Source organism: Hemitrygon akajei, chromosome 20, assembly GCF_048418815.1.
Source record: "Hemitrygon akajei chromosome 20, sHemAka1.3, whole genome shotgun sequence".
Classification (NCBI taxonomy): Eukaryota; Metazoa; Chordata; class Chondrichthyes; order Myliobatiformes; family Dasyatidae; genus Hemitrygon; species Hemitrygon akajei.
The window spans coordinates 67,992,831-68,003,930 of NC_133143.1; the positions used below are offsets into that span (position 1 = coordinate 67,992,831).

The window sequence follows — 11,100 nt, forward strand, 5'->3', positions numbered from 1 at the left end:
ATTTACAATGTAAACAACATTATAAAAAGTGGTTTAAGTGTTCACAGTGCAGTGAAGAGGTTAAGATATATAAGTGAATGGGTAATGATTGAGTCATTTCCATCCTGGGGAAAAATCTCTGATTGTCCACTCAACCAATGCCCCTTATCATCTGTACACCCCTATCAGGTCACCTATCATGCTCTCTAATCCAGGCAACATCCTGGTAAATCTCCTTTGCACCCTCCGTAAAGCTCCTACATCCTTCTGATAATGAGGTGACCAAAACCAGACACAATATTCCGAGTGTGTTCTAACCAGGGTTTTATCAAGCTGCAACATAGCCTCGTGGCTCCTGAACTCAATCCCCCGGCTAATGAAGGCCAGCACACCATACACTTTCTTAACAAGCCCGTCAGCTTGGGTGGGAACTTTGAGGGGTCTATGGGCATGGACCCCAAGAACCCTCTTTTCCTCCACACTACTATGAATGGTGTCATTAACCCTGTATTCTACCTTTAAGTTGAGCCAAAGAAGATAACTTCACTCATCCTCACTCACTCTAACACTGAACTGGTTCCATAACCTGTGGACTCACTTTCATGTACTCTACAACTCATGTTCTCGATACCTAGTGTTTGTTTAGTTTACTTTCACTCTTTTTGTATTTGCACATATTGTTTTTTTCACATCGCGTTGGTCTTTGTTGTGTGTGTTTTTTCTTTGATTCTAGTGTGTTACTTTGTATGAGCAGTGAATGCCTGCAAGAAAATGAATCTCAGGGTTGTATATGGTAACACATATGTACTTTGATAATAAATTTACTTCGAACTTTGAACTCCATCTGCCATTTCTCTACCTAGCTCTGCATCCCATCATCCTCAGTTATCAGAATGTTGCAGATTTGATTCAGATTTCGAACGATTCAAAGTACATTTATTATCAAAGCAACCCTGAGATGCATCTTCCCAGAGACAGTCATGAAACATAGGAACACAATGTAACCATTCAAAGAAAATAGAAGATTCTCTTCTATTCTGTTAAGTTTTAATGATTTCTGGCCTAATTGACTCACTCTCTCCTCATACAACAGTCCCATCATTCCCGTTGGATCAAACGGCCTGTTCCTGTCAATTTTCTCCCAAAACATGAAAACGCTGGAAACATTCAGGAAGGTAGGTAGCATCTGTGGTAAGAGAAATAGGGTTAATGTTCCAGATCAAAAACATTTTGAGAGAAAGTATATGACCTGAAGTATTATACTGTGTTGATTGGTTTATTATTGTCTGATGTACATTGAAGACCTTGTCTTGTGTACCGTTCATACAGATCAGATCAGTACACGGTGCATGATGTTAAAACAGTAACAGTGCAGAATCAAGTGAAACAGCTACAGTGAAAGTGCAGTGCGGGTAAACAATAAAGTGCAAGGTCATAACGAGGTAGATTATGAGACCAAGAGTTCTTCTTGGCCACTCAGGGATCTGATAACAGTGTCCTCGAGCCTGGTAGTATATGCTTTCAGGCTTTTGTCTCTGTACTTCCTTGCAGTCACATACCAACCCTTTATGCATCCAGATAGAAGTCTTTCTATGGTGCATTGATAAAAATTGGTAACATGCCGAATTTCATCGGCCTCCTGAGGAAGTAGAGGTGTTCTTGGTCGTAACGTCAATGTGTATGGAATAGGGCAGAATATTGGCGATGTACACACCTAGGACCTTAAAACTCTCAACCTTCTCTACCACAACACCGTTGATGTAGTCAGGAGGATATGCACTATGCCCTTTCTGAAGTCAATGACCAGCTCTTTTATTGACATAGAGAGAAAGGTGTTGTCATGACAACATGTTACTAGATCTCTATCACCTTCCTGTGCTCTGACTCATCGTTATTTGAGATGCAGCCCACTAAGCTACCATCATCTGCAAGCTAGTAGATGGAGTTAGAGCAGAACCTGAGCACACAGAGAATATTAACCATTTTCCCTTCTGCAGATGCTCAAGATTTCTAACATCTCTGTTTTTGGTTAAGGTTTCCAGCAGCAGCTATTATGTTTATTTTCAGGCTAGTTGGCCACCGTACATTAGTCCCTGTGCAGTTGGCCAGACAGTCAATGGACACGTCAGAGAGGATAGGTTGCAGAGTGGTAAGTGTGTTGTTTTGATTGTTTCGAGAACTGGCATAGACTCTGTGTTCTCAGAAGGATTAATTCCCGGCTACCCACCCTAGGGAACACAAGCTTCAAGTCTGGTAAGGTGGCCTCCATTTGTGCAGTTTAAAATAATTTTGAAAGCTGCGTTAACCAAAAACAGATGTTTGCAAAGAACCACAGTTGTTCCAAACTCAAACTGGCACCACTCCTCAACCCTTCCTCCATTGCTCTCGTGTGTCATCACTATTCTGTCCCCGATTTCTAGCAATATCAGAAAGTGCTAGCATAGTCAACAGCTGAGCTGAGAGAAACAGATGTGATCAGATTATTGATCATTCATCAATGTTGGTGTAGGAGCCATTTATCTATTTGATACATGTCCTGATGAAAGGTCTTGGCCTGAAATGTCAACTGTTTATGCCTCTTCATAGAAGCTGCCTGACCTACTGAGTTCCTCCAGCATTTTGTGTGTGTTACTCTGGATTTTCAGCATCTGCTGACTTTATTATACAGTATTTCCACTTATTGTTTGTGTGTATTGTGTTTGCAATGCACATCCTCACTCTGGGTTAAGATCATTTGTCATGTGGGGTTATGCAGTGCATGGCGTTGGGTAGATGTTGAAGTAAAGTTAATATGGTCACCTGTTCACCTGCTTGATGGCAGAGATAAAGAGGGTAAGTAGGGAGTGTACACGTTTCATTGGCTACTCGATCTCGTTTGAATTTGATCCAATTACATTTGATCTTGTTTTACATGAATTACGGAAGAGTTAAATGATTTTAGTGTTGGTTTGTACTAAAGGATCAAATCTCGCTTTTTCAACTTGGAATTCGGTTGGTTGGAAACGCATCCTACAGTGCGATTCTTCTCACTTAGCCTCTCAGCGAATTTTAGTGGGTTGCCACAGTTGGAATCAGAGGTTCGTTCAGAAGTCAAAAAAGAGGCATACAACTTAGCGATCATTTTATTAAGCACTCATAGAACAAAGAGAATTGGAAATGTAGAGCTGCAGAAGTCAAGTAGCAAAGCACAAGGAGCATGAAAATAACTAAAGATGGTGGGGCAACATGTTCTGCTCTTTTTATACCCCATAGATAAGAAATATTCCAAATAAATATGTAGATAAAGGGTAACCAATCACAGACCCTGTTCAAATAATACAATACCACAGAAATTTCCAGAACCACACAGAACTGTAACCACTAGGGAACACACTGAACAATCGCATATACGAACTGTGACCACTAGCGAACTTTACATGTATATCATCATCTTCATTGGCAAATGGTTCTACAGAAGTGGTTTGCCATTGCCTCTTTCTGGGCAGTGTTTTTACAAGATGGGTGACCCCAGCCATCATCAATACTTCTCAGAGATTGTCTACCTGGCATCAGTGGTCGCATACCCAGGACTTGTGATGTGCACCGGCTGCTCATACGACCATCCACCACCTCCTCCCGTGGTTTCATGTGACCCTGATTGGTGGGGAATGAGGGGGGCTCAGCAGATGCAACATGTTGCCCAAGAATGACCCCCCAACTAGAGGAGGGAAAGAGCTCCTTACACCTCCTACGGTAGAGACATATCTTCACTCCATCTCCCTTCTTGTGTATGGGTAGTTATATAAAATACAAGTAGGCAAATAATTGTTAATCTGCACAGAAAATAACAATTATACAGTCTAATCCAACATCAAATTCCCTAGAAATTGGAAGTCTGGAGGACTGGCTCACCAAAGAGCAAATCCCACAGATGCTGCAGCAGTAATGGAGACTGGGATTATGGCCTGCAATCTTAAAATTCTTTTAAAAAATCAAATTTGAAGTCTTTTCAACTGAAAGCCTGGATCTTTCAGTTCCTTGCCAGATCATTCTGGGACGTGGCAGATTAGTGGTTCAGCAGGGACCAGGCCTTACAGAGGACAGTGAAAACTACCAAGGGAACTGTTGAGGTCTCCCTCCTCCATATGTGACATTTACCAGGAGCAATGCAGACAAAGGGCCCAATCCCTACCACCCATCCCAATCTCTCTGAACAACTACCATCAGAAAGGAGGTACAGGAGCATCAGGACGAGGACTGTCAGACTGGGAAACAGCTTCTTCCCTCAGGCTGTGAGACTGATGAATATCCTGTCACCACCAAGGTCTCGTCATTTAGATAGTACGCTGTTTATTGTTTACCTGTGCTCTGTACCTCACATTCTTTTTAACTTATTTATATATTATAATATTTTGGTTTATGAGCTGTGTTTGATATATGTATTGTGGGTGCCTCAAACACAGTCATGTAGCGGCTAGTGTATCGCTGTACAGCCCACCAGCGATCCCGGTTCAATTTCCGCTGCCGCCTGTAAGGAGTTTGTACGTTCTCCCAGTGTCCGCATGTGTTTCCTCCAGGTGCTCTGGTTTCCTCCAATATTCCAAGGATGTACAGTCCTACTGCACTGTGCCTGCACTACCCATCTGCCTGCATTTGGCCCTCATCCAGAATGAGGTGAAGCTGTTTAACTTTATTTTAGACCATAAGACCTTAAGACATAGGAGCAGAATTAGGCTATTTGGCCCATCGATTTTGCTCCATCATTTTATTATGGTGAATTCCACAGATTCACCACTCTCTAGCTAAAGAAATTCCTCCTCATCTCTGTTCTAAAAGGACGCCCCTCTATTCTGAGACTGTGTCCTCTGATCTTAGACTCTCCCACCATAAAAAGCATCTTCTCCACACCTACTCTATCGAGGCTTTTCAGGTGATCAATACCTGTTCTAAGGTTAGGTCTCTTTCTGCCAGTAGCCTCGTTTGAGTGCTTTGACTATGCATGCCACATACAAGCCTGTCCCTTAATGACCATCTCTAAAGTCACAGTACTGGGAAGGTTACGCAGTTCTGCAATGAATTCAGAAATGCTTTCATCCTTTGATTAGTTCCTTTTGTAAAATCTAAATCTCTCAGCTATTACCAGTGGTTTAGGGCTTAATTTATTTTGTAAAATTGTAACAATTTCATTGAATGTCTTACTTGCTGGCTTTTCAGTGGTTACTAAGTTGTGTAGGAGAATGTAGGTTCTTGCACCCATTAAGCTAAGACCAGTAGGGGCTTTCTTTTGCATCGTTTGCCTTACAACACAGTTCAACCCTCTCGATGTACGACTCCCAGCCTTCATTAGCACTATTAAATTCATCAACTTTCTCGACTGAAGCCATTGCCATGGTATTTTCACTTTAACTTTGCTAGTTTTGTCTTTCGCTGTGTACTGTTACTCATGTGTCCATGGCAGCTTTCTCTGTACAGTTTAACTCCTCCTTCGCGCCATCTCGTCTCACAACTGGCAGCGCAGTTTGTGATATTTTCAGACATTCAAGTTCATACTCGTCACCAATTTGTCGTGTTTGTACAACTATATATCAATTAAAATAAAAGCATGCATGTGGGAATTGGCTTTGACTGGTGTATTCACATTGCAGTAAGAGCGAGAGAGAGAGAGAGAGCACAATACACAGGCATAGACAAAAGATCATACACAGTGCTAAACAAAATAGGTCCATATATTACAGGAGTAATCGGGCAATGTGGGCTCATTGTTGCTGTATCCAGGCCATATTCAAGGAGTGATGCCTCAAAAACGTGGTGTCCATCATTAAAGACCCTCATCACCCAGGACATGCCCTCTTCTCATTGCTACCATCAGGAAGGAGGTACAGGCGCCTAAAGGCACACACTCAGTAATTCAAGAACAGCTTCTTCCCCTCTGCATCAGATTACTGAATGGGCATTGAACCCATGGACACAACCTCACTACTGTTTTGTTTTTGTTTTAATTTAACTTACTGTAACTCACTATTTTCTCTGTTATTCTGCTGCCGCAAAGACAAGACAAGAAATGTCACGACATACACGGGTGATATTAAACCTGATTCTGATTGGGCCAGAATGACCCATTAATGTGCTGCGTCTTGAAGTAATTAATTTATTTTTAGTGAAGGCACAGTCAAAAACAGGCAGTGTAATTATATAAAAAAATACATTACTTGGTATTCATAGAACCGTACACTTAAGAGACCACTTAAATTAAAAAGTCTGTGCCAACTTTCTAAAGGAACAATTAGTCTCGCATTTCCACACTTGCAACCAACTCTGTGCAGAAAGTCATCTGCCTCCATAATCTTTTTGGTATATACTGAAATCGTGAGTTTTTTGTTCTCATTTTACTCCCGAATTTTCTTCAGGGAAGGAGCATGTTACACCCCCTTTGGTAGAGGAGTATCCGCCCCCCACCACCCAAGACCCGCGTATCTCAGTACATGGGAAAATAAGAAACTAATAAACAATTATGTCAAATTTCTCTGATCCAAGAGAGCTATCAGTCAAAATCTGTTGTCATTTGCACAAATACTTATATACACAGATGTAATAAAAACTTAGTTGTGGTAACATCACAGCCGCTTAGCATGAGAGAAGCAGCATTCACAAGAAAAACATCAATTAAATTAATAAATTTATTAATAATAATAAAACCTAAATTAATTTAGCCATCATAAATAAAGGTATTGAATACAGGAAATGGGATGTTATGTTGGAGTTGTGTAAGACGTGGGTGTTAAGGGTATTGGGTGCAATTTTGGTCACCTACCTAGAGAAAAGATGTCATTCAGATTGAAAGAGTGCAGAGAAAATTTACAAGGATGTTTCCAGAACTTGGGGACCTGAGTTATAGGGAAAGATTGAATAGGTTAGGACTTTATTCCCTAGAGCATAGAAGCAAAAGAGGAGAATTGATAGAGATTTGATAAAGTTATGTGGGGTAAGGGTACCGTAAATGAAAGCAAGCTTTTTCCACAGGGGTTGAGTGAGCCTGGAGCTGGAAGTCGAGGTTAAGGGCGAAAGGTGAAATGTTTAAGGGGAACATGAGGGAGAACTTCAAAACTCAGAGGGTGGTGAGGGTGTGGAATGAGGTGCCAGAGGAAGTGGTGGATGCAGGTTCAATTTTAACATTAAAGAGAAATTTGGATAGGGACATGGATGGGAGGGGTATGGAAAAATACAGACTGGGTGCAGACTAATAGATTGGCGTGGATAAGATGCACCAAAGGCCCTAATTCTGTGCTCTACAACTATGATTCTGAACCTTAATTGTACATAATTTTACAATCAAGAAACTCAAATGAAACAAGGTTTGTTTAATGCACGGTCTCTCCACATACTGAGACAACTTACTTCAGGTAACTTTCTTATCACTGTCTCTGTGTCTGTTCTCTCTCATGTGTGATTCTGGTCCTTCAAGAGATCTAAATATTGGTTCATAAACCAACCCACACGAAACACTGCAGGAACTCAGGCAGCATCTGCAGAGCAGAACAAACAGTCAACATTTCAGACCGAAACCCTTCACTGCACTGGAAAAGAAGAAGCCAGAATAAGAAGGTAGGGTGAGGGGAGGGAGATTGAGTTAGAGGTGCTAGGTGAAGCCAGATGGGTGGGTGGTGGGGAGGCTGAAGTGAGAACCTGGGAGATGATAGGTAGAAAAGGGCTGAAGATGAAGGAATCTGATACAAGAGGAAAGTGGATCATGGGAGAAAGGGGAGGAGGAGGCACACCGGGGGGGGGGGGGGGGGGGGGGGGGGAGGTGAGAGGCAATGAAGAGAGGAGAATGGGTAAGAGGAGAAATGGAGAGCCAGAGTGGGGAATGGAAGAAGAGGAAAGGGAGAGGAGGGAAAATGACAAAAAGTTAGAGAAATTGATGTTCATGCCATCAGGTCGGAGGTTACCCTAACCCAATAAGAGGTGTTGCCCCTCCAAGCTCACAGTAGCCTCACCATGGAAGTAGACATATCAAAATAGGAGGGGGGATTGGAATTGGAATGGTTGGCCACCAGGACATCCTGCTTGTCGCGTATGGAACGAAGGTGCTCGACCAAGCAGTCCCATGTGCTATGTTAGGACTCACCAATATAGAGGAGGACACATCGGGAGCACTGGATACAGATTCACAGGTGAATTGTTGCCTCACCTGGAAGGACCGTTTGGGGCCCCGAATTGAGGTGAGGTAGGAGGTGAATGGGCAGATCTAGCACTTCCTCCATCTGCAAGGATAAGTGCCAGGAAGGAGATTAGTGGGGAGGGACGAATGAACAAGAGAATCATGGAGAGAGAGCTCCCTATGGAAAGCTGAGAGTGGGGGAGGTAAAGATGTGTTCGGTGGTAGGATCGCATTGAAAATGGTGGAAGTTGCAGAGAATGATGGGTTGGATGCGAAGGCTCATAGGGTGGTGGGTAAGGAGAAGAGGAACTCTGTCACTGTTAAAGTGGTGGGAGGACGAGTGAGAGTAGAAAACTGGGAAATGGAGGAGAGGCTGGTGAGGGCAACACCAATGGTGGAGGAAGGGAAACCCTGTTCTTTGAAGAAGAAGGACATCTCTGATGTTCTGCAAAGGAGAGCCTCTTTCTCAGAAAACGTGGTTGAGCGGAAGGAACTGAGAAAAGAGAATGGCATCTTCAGGGTGGGAAGCAGTGTAGTCAAGATAGCTGTGGAAATCAGTATGTTTATAAAATGTATTGGTTCAGGGCGCCAGAGACGTTTGCTGTTCCGTCATTGGGTCATTTGAAACGCGGCCCAGATAAACCGAAAAGACAGGGTGTTGGTTGGGACAAGAGCCGATTTCACTCGCTCTGCAATGGTCACTCCTCTCTCCATGGCACTGAGGCTATGAAGACTGCCCCAGCTGCTAATATGATGAACTGATAAGTGAGGCTTTGGGCCTATTCTGGGCTGCTCCAGGGTTCGGACCTGAAGACTCCACTTTGGTTCAGAATGCTGTTGTTGTTTGCTTCAATTGCTTGCATGATCTTTATTTTGCTTTTCTTTCTTTTGTGCAGTTTTGGACTTTTAAAAAAATTTTATTCTTTTTTTCTATAAATTGGGTTCCTTTGGGTTTCTTCCTTCGTGGCCAGCTGTGAGCAAGAAAATCACAAGGTTTATACATGCTTTGATAATAAATGAACCTTGATTCTTGGTAGACAGTTTTTCCCCTGAGATAGAGACAGAGTGATAAAGAAAGGAGAGAGGTGTCAGAAATGAAGTTGGAGGGAAAATTGACGAAATTGACAAGCTCAGCATGGGTGTATGAAGGAGCACCAATACAGTTGTCAATGTAGCGGAGGAAGAGTTGGAGAGCATGACCAGGGATGGCTTGGAACATGGACTGTTCCACATAGCCAACACAAAGGCAAGCATAGATAGGGCCCATATGGGTGCCCCTGGCTACACCTCGCGTTAGGAGAAAGTGGGAGAAGCCAACAGAAAAATCATTGATTGTAAGGACCAGTTCTGGCAGAAATTATTGAGGGTCAGGACCAGTTCTGCCAGATGGAGGAGAGTTGTGGTGGAGGGGAAACGGTTGGGTCTGTAGTCAAGAAAGAAGTGGAGAGAACTGGTTGGCTTTGTTGTCAAGAGGTTCATAAAGATTTGAAGTAACTTCCTTAATTTTAGAAGTATTTGTTCCAAACAGAACACCTGGTGGCTTTAAAGGATTGTACATACATGCCCACCAGTCTTTCATATCTCTGCTCACAGATTATTACCTCAGCTCTCCTTACAGATACACATATAGAGAGCTGAGCTGTATCATGAAGGATCCCACCCACCCTGCTTACGGACTGTCAGGGACGAGGTTACATTGTATCCTCACCAAGACCTCAGAATCAAAAACAGTGACTTCCCCAAGCAGTGAGGCTGATCAACACTTCCACCTCTAACTCATCCCTCCAAACACCACGACTTTATCATTTCCTGTCAGTCATCTTACAGTATGTACAGCCACTCCTGTGCCTATCATCACTTTATGTAGATACAATCAATCTGTGTATTTATAGCTCTCTTCTATATTTATATTTATTGTGTCTTTATCTTATTGTGTTTTTGTGCTGCAATCTCCTTTACACTTGTATACTGGAAATGATATAAAACAATCTGGAATCTTAAATATTGCATCTGAAATTATTTCCAAGATACATTTCACTTCGGCGTAAGTTGAACTCATTGTTAAATATTATCAACACTTGTGCTTTCACTTATCTTTCCCTGTCCTTGTGTCATTCTCCAGTTTTAGCACTTCCCAGAAATGCCATGAGTGTTTCTCAACAATCCACTCTCTTGTTAATTATTTTCTTTTATGGTCAGCAAAATGTTTAGAAAGTGCAACCTGGTAAGAGGCAGATCATGCAACAAGATACTTTCACTTCTTAGCCATTGGGGTACAGTATTTGGACTTGGAGGAACTACACAGAGATATAAAGAGTGTGAATGAACACTGGGCACTACAGTTGTGCAGTGGTTAGCGTGACATTATTACAGCTCGGGGTGTCAAAGAGTTTGAAGTTCAATCCCACCACTGTCTGTAAGGTGTTTGTACATTCTCCCCATGACCGCGTGGGCTTTCTCTGGGGGGTGCGGTTTCCTCCCAATTCCAAAGGTATTCAGTTAGTAGGTTAATTGATCATTAGAGTTGCTGGGTGGCCTGGCTCATGGAACTGTAAGGGCCTGTTCCGCAATGTATCACTAAATAAAATAAAATAAATAAGGAAATTGGATTAAGAGAGAGAACAATTCTGTCAAAAAGGAAAAGTAAATGTTCTGTTTATGATCAGAGAATGGATACAGTACACAACCTGAAATATTAATTCTTCGCAGACATTCACAAAAGAGTGAAAGACAGCGTATCATTAGATCCTAAAGCCCCCTCTCCCCTTCCTCCACCCTCCCCCGTGTATTTGATATTCTTCAAAGAGCCATTTACTCCGAAGCAATTATTCAGTTCCTGGCCCATGGGGATTAATCAATTATAGTAACAATTACAAAATTGTTTTTAAAAGTGCTTGTTGATAATAACCAGATTTAACTTTCCATGTTGAGTTTGATAGGCAACACTCAATGAGTTGTTTTAAATAACTGCGAGGCTCGGGTTG

At 42.3% G+C, this 11,100-nt stretch overlaps 1 long non-coding RNA gene across 1 annotated transcript in view; it reads right to left on the bottom strand.

The window, feature by feature from the left end:
• Positions 1-1,053: 1,053 nt before the first annotated feature.
• The window catches only part of LOC140713898 (uncharacterized), a 12,751-nt gene continuing 2,704 nt past the window's right edge, over positions 1,054-11,100 (bottom strand). The window contains exons 2-3 of the long non-coding RNA XR_012095770.1: positions 7,354-7,481; positions 1,054-1,165 (exon numbers count right to left, since the gene is read on the bottom strand). This is a non-coding gene — a long non-coding RNA (uncharacterized lncRNA). The remainder of the gene's footprint in view (positions 1,166-7,353; positions 7,482-11,100) is intronic.